Raw genomic sequence first — 19144 nt, forward strand, 5'->3', positions numbered from 1 at the left:
TTTTAACGAGGGGTGAGGATCTGAACCTTCGAAGGCAAACACAGTGAACGACTGTGAGAAAGGACTTCAGGGGCATGAGACGAGCAGAAGGAACACAAATACAAGCGAGTCAACATTTGTCAGAGTTAAGTTCCATCTGATTTCATACTCTGCTGAGCAGGGGACACCAAAATCACCTAATTTTCTACCCAGTCAGGCTAGGACGATGATCCAGAGTAAGAAACGTTTCACACTCCTCATTTATTTTATTTTATTTTATTTTTCGCTTGTCACCCCTAAATTAATCAGGGCCACCACCGTTCAGTGGCTTCATCAACAGAGCTCCATCATCCTGTCGGCTCCTTAAGAAGCGGAAGGAGGAGGGCTGGGTGGGGGAGGGTGTGTTGGCGGAGAAGGAAGGAGGGCTAAGGACTAGGAGAGACAGAGAGAGGGAGAGAGAGAGAGGGAAAGGTGTGCAAAAATGGGCCATCTCACGGAGACTCTGAAGCTGAGGCAGCCGTGTAATTAGAGAGTGGGCTTTTCTTTCACTTGACAGCAGAAGAAAAGGAAGTGAAGAGACACTTTTAAATGAAACATGACATTCCCTTATTAAAGTTGGCTTCCGATTTTAAATGGCTTAGTGCTTTGCATTTTACTCCCCCGGCTGGGTTACCCAAGGAGTAGATGTTTAATGAAAAAAAGAGACTGCAGGGTTTCGGAAGAGCATATGCATGTTTCTAAACAATTTCTGTGTAAACATTTTTATGTTTAGAAGCGCTTTTGTGTTATCCAGGCAGTAGTAGGGCACCTTTTGGTAAGCAGACATGTATTCCAGCTTACAGGGGAAAGGCACGGTCGGCCTTTTGTTTAAAAATGACACGATGCATAATCTGTGTGATGCATTAAGAATTTATTGCCCGTTTCTGCTTCAGCTCCTCCTTCCTGGGGGTGGCCCGCAGACACCGGGCGTCCTCCAGCAGAGCTGAGTGGCCCACACCACGCTGGAGCACGGCACACGGGACCTGCAGACCCCAAACAGGAGGGCAGCTGCAGTATGACTCCCTGCCATGAGAGGCCTAACGAGGGTCACGCATTGTCCACCTCACAGCGAAAGAGGGGCATCCCTGCCTCTTCTCTCCTCCCCACACCCACTTCCACACCCCCTTCAGCCCAGAGGACTCCAGACGTTCCCCCCACAGAGAGGGAAATGCCCCAGGATTTTACTTTCAGCCTTGGAAGGTAGGAGAGATGGGTACCTGGGAAACTGGATTTTTTACATAGCTCTGAAATCATTACGTCTGTAACTTAAATTCTTCACCAAACCCTATGTTAATCAAGAGATCAGCATGCATCTTTCCAGGAAAAAAAAAAAGGGACAGGGAGACAGAATAAAAAAGAAAGCATCGGAGTTCCCGTCGTGGCGCAGTGGTTAACGAATCCGACTAGGAACCAGGAAGTTGCGGGTTCAGTCCCTGCCCTTGCTCAGTGGGTTAACGATCCGGCGTTGCCATGAGCTGTGGTGTAGGTTGCAGACGCGGCTCGGATCCCGCGTTGCTGTGGCTCTGGCATAGGCTGGTGGCTGCAGCTCCGATTGGACCCCTAACCTGGGAACCTCCACATGCCGCGGGAGTGGCCCAAGAAATAGCAAAAAGACAAAAAAAAAAAAAAAGCATCAAGTTAGGAGTCTTAGGAATTAGTAGTTGCATGTATTCTTTACAGAAAGGGATAGCTTTGCTTCCTGGTTGGAAAAGTTAAGTAAAACAAAACCAAGAACAAATAGTCAAAGAGAAAAACTGCAATTTGGAAAATACAGTTTAAATCTGAAATCAAACTGCTGGAACTGGTATCCTTCATTATTATTAATTTTTAAATATTTTCTCCTGAAGTATTTCAAATACACAGAAAGTCATATATAAATACAATGAACATTTCCATATCCAAGTCCTGATTTACCCAGATCTTAACATTTTGCCAAATCTGTTTTTTTTCTTAAAATAATACAGTGTTATAACGAAGTTTTTCTTGATGAAAAATTTACAAATGAGAATGAGTTGCAAAATATCTTAATATACTTCCTGCTACAGGCATTCAATAATTTTTCACAGACATCAGTAAATTATGGCTTCTTTGCTCCTCACCTCTATCAATTGATTAAAACTGGTTCAGAAAAAAAAAAGAAAGAAAGAAAGAAAAAGAAAAGAAAATTTAATCAGCATCCCTGACAAATACATGGAGGAGCAAAACAAAGGGTTCCACGTAAATACGGGGGGGGGGGGAAGTGAACTTTCTAGGCCAATCACTTGACTTTACGAATAATTACAGAAATGTTGCTTTATGAAAATGAATAACTTCAAGCCACACTGTTTTCTTTCTGTGAAAAACCCATGGTATTTAAAGACAGGCAAAGGCCAGGAAGATAATGAAAATCCTTTTTTTTCCCCTCTGAATTTTAGTAATGTTTTGGAATCGATCACCAACTTAAAGTCCAGTTTTCTCTGGATCATGAGTTATACTGGAAAAGTATTTGCCATCTGCCTTCTGGGGCTTTCTGGTAAGATTTTTGCCTGCTGTTAGATATCTGCTTTATGAAGCAAAAACAGGTGCGGAGCTGTCCCTGAGAAATGCTTCTTGATAATAGCAATGACACAGGCTCTCTTCCTACATGTGCCCTCGTGTGAACTCCCCATCGTCCCCTCAGAGTTTTCCAGCACTTTCTGGAGCACCTACCTGTGAGATTTCTTACCCAACGCAGCCAGTGCCTGTGGTCCTCTGAAAAGTTCGCTTCTCCAGCCAAGTGGTTCCCAAGACTTTCCCTGAGACGACCTATGAACACCTAGTGATTTCTGGTCCTAAAGTGGGATGCGTGGTCAGAATACTCTTTAATTTGAAGACTTAATAAGTGTGACAATCCTGTCGAGTTTGAAATACTTATCTAGGACCTCAACAGCTTCCCACTGCCTGCCTTCTCCTTCAGGCTTAAGGAACGCTCCGTCTTCACAAGGTCTCTTATCTCCCCCTAATGCCGGAACTCTGTCTGTGGGGCATCTGTGTCCTTGATTGAAAGCCAACTAATACCTTTCATTCCTCCCTTTCATAGTATGTAAGATGTATGAGAAATCAAATCAAGTTTCTCTCTCTGTCTTCAGTTACAAAATGGTTGTGCCAAACCTTTCCTATTTATTTATGTCTTTAGTCTTTTTAGGGCCAAAACTGCAGCATATGGAGGTTCCCAGGCTAGGGGTTGAATTGGAGCTGTAGCTGCCAGCCTCCACCACAGCCACAGCAACACCAGCTCCGAGCTGTGTCTGAGACCTACACCACGGCTCACGGCAGCACCGGATCCTTAACTCACTGAGCAAGGCCAGAAATCGAACCTGCGTCTTCACGGATACTAGTCAGATTCGTTTCCGCTGAGCCACCATGGGAACTCCCTTTCCACTTTTTTAACTTTACTCTGAAGTTGTTCTGGAAAACATTCACATCTTCAGATTGCTCTTCAAATCTAAAAAGTGTAAGAACAGTCTGACTGAGCTGGGGATATCTGGAATCTAGAAGAAGACAACCTAGGCATCCATGCTTGCTTCCTGCCACTTTTGTTCTAAGGCCCACCCCTTGCCTTTGGAAAGTTTTGGATGGTAGGCAAGGGTGTGAAAGGCCCACCCAGTTATACCAGATGTTGTTCTGCCTTTCATTTCTCTGCTACTGGCCACCAGAGAGGCCACACTTACCAAGATGTATGGACAAGATGTGCTGGGTATTATTAGAGAAGAAATATCCTTCCCCACTTGCTGGCTTTGCTCTCCCCTGGCTCCCATGTCTCTTCCTTGGGAAGCTCCAATGGCATTTTTTTCAATAATAGTGAATAAGCTTAACAATTACTAACTGGAAATATTGGTTGTGAAAGTATGTCTTGGGTTACATTCAATCCTTTTAGATCAAATCCAATAACTTCCAGTAGGAAGTAAAAGGAAATGACTCTTCTTAGGCATTCATGGAATTCTGCCCTAAAGTAATTCTTTTATTCCAATCATCAAGGTAAAGTTTCCTCAGCCCTCATTTCTTCTACTGCTAAATTGGTAGCATCTTTTCCAGTTTTGCTTCTGGGTTATATTTCTATTCTACATCTTTGGCCTTCTTTATTTGAACCTGTCAAAACAATCTTTAAAAGTCTTATCAACTAAAATTATATAGATAGAAAATTCTGAGAGCGACGTAGTAAGTACATACTTTCATTAAGATACTTAGAAAACTAGTTCATGGGGGTAATGTGAAAATAAAAAAAGTAAACTGTACTTTGTTGAGAGCTTACTATGTGCCAGGCACTGCATCAGAAGCTTTCATATTAGTGTATATATTCTTCACAATAATTCTAGAAAGTATTGTTTCCACTTTACAGGTAGGAAACTGAGTTTCAGAGAGAATAAATGTCATTGTCCAAGTTCATATAGCTTCTAAGCCAGGAAGCATACCCAGGCCTTCATGAGCCCTGCCTTTATGATTAAAACATGCATATGATCCCTTTTCCACCTATACTTAGGAAATATTTATTGAGTGTATATTATGTGATTTCTACTGTACTGTGTTTATTTGTGGAATAAGTAATATATGCACTTCAGTCCCTGGCCTCAACAACTTCTAGTAGAATATATTCCATTTCTGCCTAGTAAGAGTAGAGCAATCATAAAAAAATTGACAGTGGGGAGAAAACATATGAGGACTCTCAAGCCAAAGAGAGTAATCATCTCAACAAAGTCTACCCAGCTGGAGGATCAAACCTAGACTCTGAACTCAGATTTTATGCTTCTTCCGCATGCTACAATGACAAAGAACTTTTTTTTTTTTTTTTTTTTTTTTAGTAGAAGTATATTCAATTTATAATGTTGCGTTAGTTTCTGGTGTATAGCAAAGTGATTCAGTTATACATATGTATGTAACTATAAATATATATGTGTGTATTATCTTTCAGATTATTTTCCATTATAGGTTATTAAAAGATACTGAATATAGTTCCCTGAGCTATACAGTAAGATCCTGTTGCTTATACAGTTATGTGTATCTGTTAATCCCAAACTCCTAACTTATCCTTTCCCCATCTTTCCCCTTTGGTAACCAGAGTTTCTTTTCTTTTCTTTTTTGCTCTTTTAGGGCTGCACCTGCCACATGTGGAAGTTCCTAGGCTAGGGGATGAATTGGAGCCGCAGGCCTACACCACAGTCATAGCAACATGGGAGCTGAGCCATACCTGCAACCTACACCACAGCTCACTGCAACCCTGAATCCTTAACCCACTGAGTGAGGCCAGGGATCAAACCCGCATCCTCATGGATACTAGTCAGGTTCATAACCCACTGAGCCACAACAGGAACTCCCCATAAGTCTCCTTTCTAAGTCTGTGAGTCTGTTTTTGTTTTGTAAGTAAGTTCATTTGTATTATGTTTTCACAGTCCACGTATAAGTGATATCATATGATATTTGTCTTTCTCTGACTTACTTCACTTTGTATAGTAATCTCTAGGTCTATCCACAGCCATTCTTTTCATTCATTCTTCAAGAAATACTAAGTTCTACGTGTGTCCCAAAAATCTGATAGATGCTGGGAAAATAAGAGAGATGAGGTGTGACCCCATCCTTGCAGAGCTTATAGCTGGATACAGACGCTCATGCTCTCCCCCACGATGTAGCTAATAAAAGGCACAGAACTACAGAATATTTATTCCTCCTTCGTCAAGTTTAAGTGATAATTAGCCATCTATGAATATTAGTTTATTCTCATATAAATGTTTCCTTTTAACTTACTCAGGCCCATGACGATAGTCTATGCTAAAAGAAGGCAAGAAAGAATCATTTAGATCTCTGGGTCTCAAGTTTTGGTGTGCCTCAGAGTCACCTGGAAGACTCATCAAAACACAGATCACGAGCCTCTACCCCAGAATGTGTAATCCAGCGTAGTTCAGAGACGGAGCCCAAGAACTTGCATTTCTAACAAGTTTCCAGGTGATATTGGTACTAGTGCTGGTGGGGAGACCACACTTTAACAACCACTAGTTTAGATCAACTCCAGAATGATCCGGCCTCCTACACAAGATACTTAGGACAGAGAGGATGATGCATATCATCCCTTACCTGTGGTGAAGAGGCCTAGTACTCTGGTTTTATACATGAGGGACCTGAGGCCAGTGAAAAATCCATGGCTTGTCCAGGAACAGGTACAAGTCTCCTGACTAATTATGAATGCAAGAGGTCAGATTTCTCCAAGCAAAACTGAAAAGGCTTTATGGAGACAGATAGCTCTACGAAGTATTCAAGAAATGGTGCCCTCTTTCCAACTCTGAGAACCAGTGGAGAAAAGTGATGAGTCCATCCTGAGCCTACTCTTTCCAACCTGATTCTTGAAATCCAACAATCCATCTTTGTAATCTCTACTCTCGGCTATTCCACTCATCTCATTGGGAATCTGAGTGATGAACGAAGAGTGTTTTAGACTGAAGGGCAGAAGACTCACATTCCAGTCCAGCGTTAGGCACTGAGTATTTAAACTGGCTGAATTAAATAAATGGGTTCATTCCTGAGACTAGCACAGCTTGGTGAAACAAATATACTCCAATTAAAGAAAAACGTCAGGGAGTTCCCACTGTGGCACAGCGGAAACAATCCGACTAGGAACCATGAGGTTGTGGGTTGGATCCCCGGCCTTGGTCAGTGGGTTAAGGATCCAGTGTTGCTGTGAGCTGTGGTGTAGGTCGCAGACACTGCTTGGATCTGGTGCTGCTGTGGCTGTGGTGTAGGCTGGCAGCTGTAGCTCCGATTTGAGCCCTAGTCTGGGAACCTCCGTATGCCGCAGGTGCAGCCCTAAAAAAAAAAAAAAAAGTCAAGGTGTCAAAGGACTAAATGCTCCAATCAAAAGACATAAGGTGGCTGACTGGATAAAAAAACAAGACCCATCCTTCCACTGCCTACAAGAGACGCACTTTGGAATTAAAGACACACAGAGACTTAAAATGAAGGGATGGAAAAAAATATTTCATGCAAACAGAAATGACAAGAAAGCTGGAGTAGTCAAAAGAGACTTTAAGACAAAGTGTAAAACAACAAAATAACATTTTTTCTTCCTGTTCAAAAAAATAATAGAGTAACTGGGGTCATCTAGGGACTGAATAATTGGAAAGAGGACTTCTAAAGTCCCAAAAAGCTCCAGCATTTTGCCACTCCCTCTGATTTCCCTGGTTATGAATGAACTAAAATAATGGATGAGAGAAAGGCTGGAGCCACAAGAGACAAAGCTCTAAGTGCAAAGGTCTCTTCCGAAAGCACAGAACGAAAACCTCTCATTTTCTCTCTGCACCAGCGGCTCAGGAGGGCAATGACCAGTCCCTTCTCATGAAGTCTGATCAGTCTACTCACTGCAGCCCACAAAGAAAAAGTGGTTTGGCATGAACACTGGTCCCTGGGCACCACATTTTCTGAAAAGCTGGTTATCGTGGTGATCTATTTTCAAACGAAGATCACGATAATCTAAGCAGGAACACCGTGCTATTTGAAAATAAAATTTAGCCAAGAAATGTGAGCCACCAAACCGGCCTGATCCATTCCATTATTATTCAGCCAAGGTTAAGTGAGCACCAACAGATGAGGGGAGGGGAGCGACACGCCCCTCCTTAACTCAGCAGAGCCCCCAAACCAGCCCCAAAGCATGGACTCAAGTGTAAAGTGCATTTCTGCACTTACATGGAAAGGAAAGAATGTAACCGCCCCAGAGCTGAAGAAGTCAACCCAGGACACCACGGATTGATATAAAAACTTTAATTCCAGCCAGCCAAAAACCAAAAGAAAAATAGTGCAGGAGAGGGACTTTTATTCCCCGTATAATGATGCCAAATGTTAGAAACAAGCTCCAAGAACGAGTATGAGGAACATGTGAGTGTTCTGGGCATCTGCAGGAATAGACCACATCAATCAATAACCAGCAAATCTGTCCCAGGCATTCCTTTGAGAGGTTTCTGAGCCACTGCTGTTGAACTGCATTCGCTTGATCCTGATGAGACCCGAATCCCGTTGAAATGGAGTGGTCGCACTCCTAACGGCTTTGCCCACTTCGCCTGCAAAGAATCTTATTCTGTTTTACACCTGATGATTTTTCTGACAAAATCCTGTCCCTGCCTGTCAGCTCCACTTCTGAAGCCAGCCAAGCCATGAACGAGCCCCACTGCCTTCCAGAAGTGACTCGTTTCACACTGACTACACCCGCTCCAGGCTTTGCCCACATGCCCATCAAGGGTGGAAGATTTTTTTTTTCTTTTTCAGAAAGCAAAATAAAGCTTGAAGTGCACAAAAGCTATAAATCAGCAGCAGGAAACAAGGTCACGCGTTTTACAGCATATGATCCAAACACATGCTGTGCCAAATTGGCCTTTAGTCACTGGAATTGCCATAAAATGTGCCTGGGCTGACACTTTATTTTCACCATTTGCCCTTATTGCAAGATAAAGGCTGTCGTCCCATTCTTCCTGGGAATTTCTCTGGGGCTTAACAGCTTCTTAAATGCTTGCCTTTGTTTGATAATCATTTTAAGGCCCTGCTTTAAATCATCTTTCTCCCTTTCTAATTTATCTCTGCCCGACAGCAAGGCAGCTTTGGAACTGTCTGTGCTGAGGTGGCTGATTAACTGGCTCACTGATTACCCCGATATTAGCATCAACACTGCCTCCCCAGCCACCCTGACGTGTGCGTGCTGATGAGGGAAGGTGGGAAGACACACAAACTGGAGAAATTGCTTAAATAAAGAGCATTATTAACTGAGAGTGGAAACCAATAATCAAAAATGTCTGCTTTCATTTAAAAAAAAAAAATCAGTCTGGGTAGAAAAAAACCTGGAGCTTGAATATCGTTTAAGATGAATTCAAATCTCAAAAGTTGTATGTAATGACAGTATGCCCTGTCTCTTTACTCATGCTACTCACTTAATAGGTTTTAACTAAATTTTTTTCAAAGTATTTTGCATTCTGCATATCCCAGAAGGCACAAGACTGCAGAGGCTAATTACAGGTTCCTATTGTCTAATCCTTCTGGAATAGACTCCTAGCTGGATTCCTGCAAGCTTCACATTTAGTATCAGGGCAGACAAAGCCCTTCAGCAGCAGCCGCAAGAATCTAACAGCTATGCCACACTTGAAGTAGCCTCTAGGAAATGAATGCAAAGCATTTCTCTCCTGGTGAAGGCTTCGTGCCCCCGAAATGAAGTCATCTATTTCCAGGCCATCTTGCCTCTGCCATGCCAGCTTCAAATACCAGACAGCACGTGGCTTCTCATCCCGCCCCACACAAGCATCCTAGGGTGAACCAGAGTGGCCCCCAGCCTGATGTTTTGGCAGTGGGTAACATATCCAGAAAAGGCTGCATCAGTCATGCAGGACATTACCATAATTGATCGCCATACATTACTCATTTGCAGATAAAAGATAACCCATGAGCACACAGACTTCCCATCAGGTCCCACTGATGTTGAAGGCCCTTAAACACAGCCAGTTCATAAGGAGACCAACCAGGATGTCAGGGAACAGACTGATGAATGTATGTATAATGCAGGAATCAACCGAGACCGAAAGAAAACCCATCTGAGCTAAGACATTGACATGCTAGATGACCTTGGCCAAGGTACTTGACCTCTGTAAGCCTCAATTAGTGGAACAGTAAAATTGAATAAAACCAGAGCCTTGATGAAAATTAGATGCTGAATTTGATTTACTTGGATGAACCTTCTGGAATAATTTACAATCCCCAAGACAATAGTCAAAACACACAGCAAACATCAGAAGTGCCAACCCAGGAGGGAGTTGCAGCACTTCAACTGTCCAGCCTATCACACCGAGTCCCTTCAAGTAGCATGTGCAGATCTCTCCTAAAGTAAAGCACATTACATGCGGCAATTTAAATCTTTCACGTTGGAAAAACAGTGTGCTATGTTGTTTTAAGGAGAGAAAGAGGTTTAAGAAAAAAAAAAACATTCTGATCTCCCTGTGTGATCCAAAAATAGTACCTTTTCCTAGAAATTGCTTTAAAGAAACTCTACCATGGTGTTAAAGGGCAAAGCTTGCCGAGAGCTCTAGGGATTCCAAAGAAAAATACTGCAGACTGTAGGGGGGTAATGAGAACTTTTACACTTCTAAATTATATAATTAATTCCTGAGTACCCACGACTATTTAAAATGCACTTTGCTGATTGAAAAGGGAAGAAGATAATGAAGCACAAAGAGGATAAAGAGGATACCACTTGTTAAGCCAGTGAACATTTATGGTATTGGGGGAGGAGAGACAAAAAAGACCCCTATTTGCTCGTGATCCAAGCATTCAAGATTTTTAAGAGGATTGGATAGCAAAAATGCTTTTTTGCTTTGATTTTACAAATAGAGACAGGGTCCTTGGCTCCCTTTTCTTTATTCAAAATCTGAAATAACCTCCAGTAACCCAGGCATCAACCTTTATTACTACAATCTATACTGGAGATCGCAAAACACTTGTTTCCAGCCCATTTTCCAGATCCAAATTTCTATCCAGTTTTCCTGAACTTTCCAAAATCTTTACACCTTGTCTCTACAGCTACTACTGCTCTATGTCCCTGTTTGTCCCGGCAGTTCCAGCTGATGCCCATTGTCCTGGAGGAGTTCACGTGCCTCCTCTCACACGCACAATGGTCCAGACTGGAGGACCCACATTCCCCGCTTTCTCCACTCCTTCTGGCCCGGCCTCAAGTAGTCCCGTATCTCAGTCTCTCACTGAGACAGATGAGATAAGCTATTGGGCAGGCTCCCCATCTCCACGGCACCCTCCCTTCCTCTAATTCATTCAGCACAGGTAGATCTTTCTAAAGGGAAAATCCAATCCATCACCTGCCTACTTTATTGCTACCTCTCCCTGCTACTTTCAGAATGAAGTTTAAACACTTGCAAGTGCTCAAGTTCAAAGTCTTCCATGATGTGACTTCATTCAGTAACATCAGCATTCCCTTCCAGCCACACTGACGCGTGAGTGATAAGAGGAAAAGAAGGAAGAGACACAAACGGAAGGGAATTTCTTAAATAAAAAGCACTAATAACTGGGAAGGGAGACCATAATAAAAAATATTTGCACGGTTGTTGCGTTTTTGTAGTAGCTCCTTGGAAAATCTGATGCAAGTATATGAGAAACCATGTCAACACACGTAAATATTTTTAAAATGGGGATAACTTCTAATAATCTTGCTTCATCTTATCCAAACTAGCCAATTTTTACATAATCCAAAAACTATGTCTACACATGCTAAGAGCACAGCAGAGGTAGGAATACAGTCGATTTGTCTGCACAAGAAGCTATTAAGAGAAAACAGGATGTGGAGTTCAAACTGGATTTCTGTGATTATGTAAGTTCTCACTTGTTGCATGTAGTTTTATTTTTTCCTTTTTTTTTAAATTTCTTTATATATATGGCCATCATCCAAAAGTCTACAAAGAATAAGTGCTGGAGAGAGTGTGGAGAAAAAAGAACACTAGTACACTGTTGGTGGGATTGTAAATTGGTGCAACCACTGTGGAAAGCAGTATGGAGATTCCTCAGAAAACTAAACATAGAACTACCATTTGATCCAGCAATCCCACTCCTGGGCGTCTATCCAGAGAAAACCATGACTCGCAAAGACACATGTACTCCAATGTTCATTGCAGCACTATTTACAATAGCCAAGACATGGAAACAACCTAAATGTCCATCGACAGAGGAGTGGATCCAGAAGATGTGGTACATATACACAATGGAATATTATTCAGCCATTAAAAAGAACGAAATACCAGCATTTTTTGCCACATAGATGGACCTAGAAACTATCATGCTAAGTGAAGTCAGCCATACAATGAGACACCAACATCCAATGCTTTCACTGACATGTGGAATCTGAAAAAACGACAGACGGAACTTCTTTGCAGAACAGATGCTTACTCACAGACGTTGAAAAACTTCTGGTCTCCGGAGGAGACAGTTTGGGGGGTGGGGGGATGTGCCTGGGCTGTGGGATGGAAATCCTGTGAAATCAGATTGTTATGATCATTATACAACTACAGATGTGATAAATTCATTTGAGTAATTTAAAAAAATGGAAAAAAAAAGTTGAGGAGAAAATAAAATAAAAAAAAATAAATTTCTTTATATATATATATATTTTTTCTACTGTACAGAATGGTGACCCAGTTACACATACATGTATTCATTCTTTTTTCTCACATTATGTGTTCCATCATAATTGACTAGACAGAGTTCCCAGTGCTACACAGCAGGATCTCATTGCTAATCCATCCCTAAGTCAACATTCTGCATCTATTTACCCCAAGCTCCCAGTCCCTCCGACTCCCTCCCCTTCCCCCTTGCCAGCCACAAGTCTATTCTCCAAGTCCATGATTTTCTTTTCTGTGGAAACGTTCCTTTGTGACATATATTAGATTCCAGATATGTGATATCATACGGTATTTGGCTTTCTCTTTCTGACCTACTTCACTCAGGATGAGAGTCTCTAGTTCCATCCATGTTGTTGCAAATGGAATTATTTTGTTCTTTTTTATGGATGAGTAGTATTCCATTGTGTATATACCACATCTTCCTGATCATCAATCATCCATCAGTGGACATTTGGGTTGATTCCATGCCTTGGCTATTGTGAATAGTGCTGCAATGAACATGCGGTGCATGTGTCTTTTTTAAGTAGAGTTTTGTCCGGATATATGCCCAAGAGTGGGATTGCTGGGTCATGTGGTAGTTCTATGTATACTTTTCTAAGGGACCTCCATACTGTTCTCCATAGTGGTTGTACCACCTTACATTCCCACCAACAGTGCAGGAGGGTTCTCTTTTCTCCACACCCCCTTCGGCATTTGTTATGTGCAGACTGATTAATGATGGCCATTCTGACTGGTGTGAGGTATACTGGTATCTCACGGTAGCTTTGATTTGCATTTCTCTAATAAAGATCATACACCACGACCAAGTGGGATTCAACCTAGGTTCACAAGGATGGTTCAACATATGCAAATCAATCAACGTCATATACCACATTAACAAAAGAAAAGTCAAAAACCACATGAGCATCTCAATAGATGCAGAAAAAGCATTTGACAAAGTACAACATCCATTCATGATCAAAACTCTTATCAAAATGGGTATAGAGGGAAGATACCTTAACATAATTAAAGCCATTTACAACAAACCCACAGCAAATATAATACTCAAGGGAGAAAAACCGAAAGCCTTTCCACTAAAATCTGGAACAAGACAAGGATGCCCACTCTCACCACTGCTATTCAACATAGTAATGGAAGTCCTAGCCACAGCAATCAGACAAATAAAAGAAATAAAAGGCATCCAAATAGGAAGAGAAGAGGTAAAACTGTCACTGTATGCAGATGACATGAGACTATATACAGAAAACCCTAAGGACTCAACCCAAAAACTACATGAATAATCAACAAATTCAGCAAAGTAGCTGGATATAAGAGGAACATTCAGAAATCAGTCGCATTTCTGTACACTAACAATGAAAGAGCTAACCCAAAATAGATAACTCTATTAGCAATCAAAAATGTAAGTTAGGATTATCCGTCAGAATATAACAAGGGCTCCCAGAAGCACTTCCTTCTTACCAAAAAGTAGAAGCAGCTACCACAAAATACGACCGAAGGCAATTTAATTTTTAAAATAAAGCAGAAGAAGCCAGAGTCCTCCCTTGTGTCAGCTCTCAGGGAATCCAAAATCCCCAGCCTTCCCAACTCATGGCTTCCAAAAGCTGATTCAACTGGGTCTCTCAACTCAGGGTCACCATTATTCAACCCGCCTGTCAAAAGGCTTGCCAAACCAAGGCATACCCAAGAAAATAAGGCTTTCACTCAGAAAGGGTCACGTGACAGACAAAGGGTACTCAAAGCTAGTTGGTGACTTTTTTGAATACTGTCAGCATAACCAGGTTCTAATTCCCTTCAAATTCACAGCACTAACAAAAAGCAACCTGCACATAAAAACTACTCACTTTTTAACAATCACATGTTGAAAGAGTAGCAACATTCTACCAAAAGGCAAATACTGTCATTAAAATAAGTCTTTCTTACAAGTTGCCCCAAAACCACAGTTACAAGCATGTCTGTAGAAGTGTAAGTACACAAACTCACACATTTCGCAAGTCCGGTGCAAATACAAATATACTGGAAGAGTTTGCTAATGATAGAAATTCCACAATAAATCCACTTCGCAAGAGTTGCTGATTTTTTGCCTTAGGTTTGGTTTTTGAACATAAGAAACGTTTTTCAGTGGAGCCAGCAGAGGCCTTTTCCTCAAAATACTGCTCAGGTCAGCATCCAAGTCCCAAGACACTCTAAATATTAAAAGAATTCCCGAACATTCTACATCTTCCCCTCCATCTGCAACTGATATCGGATCAATGAGACCAGGGGATTTCTTCATTTCATGGCCTTAACAACGAACAGAATCCTTACTTATTCAACACCAATGGGTACTTCTTATGAAGCATTTCCACCAGCTAAAATTATGAAACTAAGCATGACAGATGAGAAATATGCCATCAAGGCTGAGAATGGAAGCTCTAATTCATTCCTACTCTCCCTGTGACCTTGAGGAAAGCCTCCTACCTTCTCCTTCTATGTCAATAAGAGACAGAGCATTGGGAGTTTCCGTTGTGGCTCAGCAGGTTTTGAATCTGACTAGTGTCTGTGAGGATTCGGGTTCAATCCCTGGCCTTGCTCAGTGGGTTAAGAATTCCGCATTGCTGTGAGCTGTGTGGTGTAGGTGTCAGACGAGGTTTGGATCCCGCGTAGCTGTGGCTGAGGCGTCGTAGGCCAGCGGCTACAACACCAATTCAACCGCTAGCCTGGGAACTTCCACATGCCCCAGGTGTGGCCCTAAAAAGCAAAAAGACAAACAAACTAAAACTGGAACATTTACAAATCCTAACACCTCAATTTCTGGAGGAAAAATAAAGTAATACATGAAGCACTCTGGGTATTAAGAAAAAAAAAATGAAATAAGGTTAGATCTATAGAAAGATCATTTAGACAAATCAGAGACAGAAACAGAGACTTTTGCTCAGAACTTCAATGAATACTTTCTCCAAGGTGGAAGTAAAGACTCCCTATTTTTAAAAACCTCACTATCCGGGGCTGCTTATTACAGTATGTATGTGATCCTTTTTATATTCTGTGATCCTTTTATCTTGAATTGGATCTTAGAAAGCAGAACTTCATAGTGTCCAAAAATACCAACCATTACACACAACCAGGTCCTACTGTTAAGATACCACTTGCTGGATGTGTGTTTCACATACATTCCTTGTGATGAAAAGGAGGTTAGACGTTAAAAAATGAGAGTCACATTTCCTCTACGCTACCGGAAGAACTTCTGGTTGATTAATCAGGTTCACATCATTTGGTCAGCGACAGAGACACAGGATTTTTCAGAGCGATCAGACCACTGATAAGATATGGTGTGGGCTTTTTAATGTGTCTTTGTTTTTTGTTTTTTGTTTGTTTTTTGGTCTTTTTGTTTTTCTAGGGCCACTCCTGCGGCATGTGGAGGTCCCCAGGCTATGGGTCTAATCAGAGCTACAGCTGCCGGACTACGCCACAGCCACCGCAACATGGGATCTGAGCTGCATCTGTGACCTACACCACAGCTCACAGCAACGCCGGATCCTTAATCCACTGAGCGAGGCCAGGGAGCGAAGCCACAGTCTCATGGTTCCTGGTCGGACTTGTTAACCACTGCGCCACGATGGGAACTCCGTGTTTGCTATTTATTAACCACATCGACACAGAGAGCAGAGAACTGGATGCTTTCCTCAAATTACAGAAGTAAAATGCAGTCACGAGAGGGCGTCATCATCTATCCAAATACTGATATCGTGTCTGGTGGGGCCCACCGCAGAGCAGCTGAAACACTCTTGCAGACCTGCCTTGCTGATGACTTATTTCCTCCGAAGGTGGAAGAGAGTCCAAAGAGAGCTTGTGCACTGAGACTTAAATCTGACAACCAGCAGGGGCAGGCCTATCAGCGAAGGGAAAATTAATGGAATACCGAATGCAGTGGTCCTCTAGACGCTCTCTTTTAGACCCTCCCTCATTATTTCCTGCCCATCCCACAGGCTTTCTCCTTGTTTTTACTCACCTGACCCCAGCACACACACACACAGGCTCCCCCCAGCCCATCACCCTCCTGCAACCAGCATAAGCATCCGGCCATTCAACTCTCTTTCTCCAAACAAAATTGCTCTCTTCTCTTTAGTAAGCACTTCAGAACTTACCACTTGGCAGGCATTGTGTGAGTACTTACTGAATGTTAACTCAGTTAACCCTGATTATAAAAAATAAAAAATAAATTAAAATAAATAAATAAATAAAGACTCACGAGGTGGTTGATGTTTTAACATCATTTTGCAGACAGGGAAACCGAGGCACAGAAGGTTTTACTAAGGTTACATGGCTAGTCAGGGGCACAATAGGATTCAAGCCTAGGCAGTCTGGCTCCAGAATCTGTGCCCCTAACCTGTACACTGGTGTCACCAAGGCCAAGTCCAAGCTCCTTAGCATGGAGAAGTCCATGACCACACCCTCCGACATGATGGCCCACTGCACCCTCTATGGACCCAATACCTCACAAGTCAAAGTAGACAACTTACCTGATGACACACACAGCCCGAGCCAGTCCACCTCCACACGTACAGGCAGTGTCCTCTCATCCTACGCAGACTTCTGCGTCCCCTTTAAGAAGCAGCTGGCGTACTGCTCTCAAGATGTGGCCCTCTCTCTACAAGGCCTACAAGACCCACTTTCTTCCATTTCAAATTTCCCTCATCCTTCTATATCTGAGAAAAAAAACTCATCTCGTTTTGCTTATAGTTACCTGTGTATCTGTCTGTTCCCTCTCCACCCCACAACCCCAAAAGACTGTTTTGTTTTGTGTGTCATTTGCACAGCATCTAATGTAATGTCCCAATCTGGCTGATTTCAGTTGCATTAAATTCTAATGGACAACATGGAAACATAAGCTGAACAAAAGTGTGGTTAAATGAAGTCACAGATTATTAATCAGCTCCCTCCAAAATGCAGTGACACGTGGACAGTCATCCTGAAAGGAAGCTTCCGAAGGTGGGCAAGCAACTCTCCTATGTTCTTCGTCCTGTCACTAACTTCTGGGAGGGCACAGAAGGAATATTCACAAGGTCTTTGGAGGATCCAAAAATACGAGGGGAATAAAAACAGATAACATGACAAAAATCAGCTCAAAAAATGGCTTGAAACGAACATAATAGGAATGTCCTATGGATAAGTATAAAAACCTGAAATCAGCAGCAACAGAATGTAGGGTGAGGGAAATGTAAGTTCAGGAGTCTCTGCAGAGAAGAAAAAAAAATGCAAACCTGCCTTGATCCATGGCTTTGGAAAATTTACTTAACAACTTTGAATCTTTATTTGATCCTCTATATAATCTTATACTTTAGAACTGATACATGTAAAGTGCCCTTTACACAGAAAATATACAGTTTCTTGTTACTTACTGTCATCAGTATTATAAAGGGAAACTCAGTACTAACCAACAATGTGACATGATTACTGAGGCGTTGGCACAGGCTTAAGCTGCATTCATAGCGATGAGGATCCAGATCATAAGCGGAATAAGGCAACGGGACCCTTCATTGGTCAGAGACCTTGGCAATGAGGCTGGATTCTAGAGAATATTCTGCAGTGATTTTATACACACACACACACACACACATATATCCCAAGAGAGAAATCTTAGGTATGGAATTTACTTTTTATCATTTTCTACCAGAGCAGCTCCACTCTCTAAGCAAGTAAATCCATACAAGGACCATTTCTTTCACAAAAGATGAAAAATAAGCATAAGTTCCAGAATTAAGGTTGGTATTAGAATCGATGAGAGAAGAGGAACAGAGAGTAGTTTAATGGGGTAGAGCTTTAAGGATAAAGAAAGACTCCATCAATACATGCAGTGAACTTCAAAGGAGAGTTAACATTATCTTAACACGGAAAAGAAAGGTTTGAATAATCATATTAGGGGAGGAGGGGGAAGACGGCACACATACAAAAAAAAGATAATAAAAATCAAGGGCTGATGACGGGGCAGTTGAAATACAAACAGGCCATACTCTAAAGATGTAAAGAATGGTATGAGATATGAAACAGATGCTTAGATAAAAGGAAGAAAGAAGTTAAGGGATATAAAAATGCTGCTATACCCTTAAGAATTAAATATTCAACAAAGATCTCCTTAGCACCTATATTGAGGAAAAGCACAATGTACTCTGATTTTGTACAGACTGGATTTTCATCCAAATAATAAGCACGCTTCAATGAGCACTGTCTTTTTAACCTTTGGGTTTCCAAAGGGAAAAATACTGTGATGTCATTTTCCCTCTGACTTCAAATTTGTACTGAAGGAGATCATAAAATAACTAATTTCGACAGAAACATCTTTTTCTCATAAGGTTGTATTTCTGGAAGGATACTGACCAATTTGGTAATGAGTTTCTCTTGGTGTATTATTGTAAGCCTTCGTGTCGGCCGTCATAAATTTAATGCTATTCACTAACTCCACATGGACCACTCAAGGGTTAATCTGAACATCTCTGAGCCACTAGAAAGGAAGGGTGACTGATGTGACTTAAGTGCTGATATAACCTTTCATGTTCTTGTTCACATGCTTTGACACTGAAGAACAATGATGACAAAAAGAAAAAAAGGATGGGGAGTTCTCTGATGGCCTACCAGGCTGAGGCTCCTGCATTCTCACCACTGTGGCTCTGGTTACTGGTGTGCGGCGTAGGTTCAATCCCTGGCCCAGGAATTCCCACATACTCCTGTGTGGCAAAAAAGAAAAAAAAAAAGAAAAAAAAAAAAAAACAACCAAGAGAGAATCTGAAATAAAAGTTGCAACTCTCAGTTACAAAAGAAAAAGAGGATGGCCAGGTCAAAGACACATACCTAGAAGTCATATCGTGTATTCAAGAAGCTTAAACACTTTTAAAGCCAATCCCTTAGGAAGCCCTCTCAATCTTATGGGAGAAACCAGTGCACCATTCATGCAATAGGCAGTTATCATCACTCACACAGGAAGAGCATAAACC

At 41.8% G+C, this 19144-nt stretch overlaps 1 protein-coding gene and 1 long non-coding RNA gene across 2 annotated transcripts in view; both read right to left on the reverse strand.

Annotated features, from left to right (window-relative positions):
• LHFPL6 (LHFPL tetraspan subfamily member 6) overlaps positions 1 to 19144 on the reverse strand; it is a 227060-nt gene that overhangs the window by 150770 nt on the left and 57146 nt on the right. The window lies entirely within an intron of this gene.
• On the reverse strand, positions 240 to 5017 carry LOC146398546 (uncharacterized). The gene is made up of 2 exons (XR_014819322.1): positions 3292 to 5017; positions 240 to 1591 (listed from the first exon to the last, which is right to left on the reverse strand). It is a non-coding gene; the product is annotated as an uncharacterized LOC146398546 (long non-coding RNA).

This window comes from Sus scrofa, chromosome 11, assembly GCF_054392235.1.
Source record: "Sus scrofa isolate SSC_HxYL_T2T_F1_AM1 chromosome 11, Sscrofa_HxYL_maternal_Yorkshire_Landrace_v2.0, whole genome shotgun sequence".
Classification (NCBI taxonomy): Eukaryota; Metazoa; Chordata; class Mammalia; order Artiodactyla; family Suidae; genus Sus; species Sus scrofa.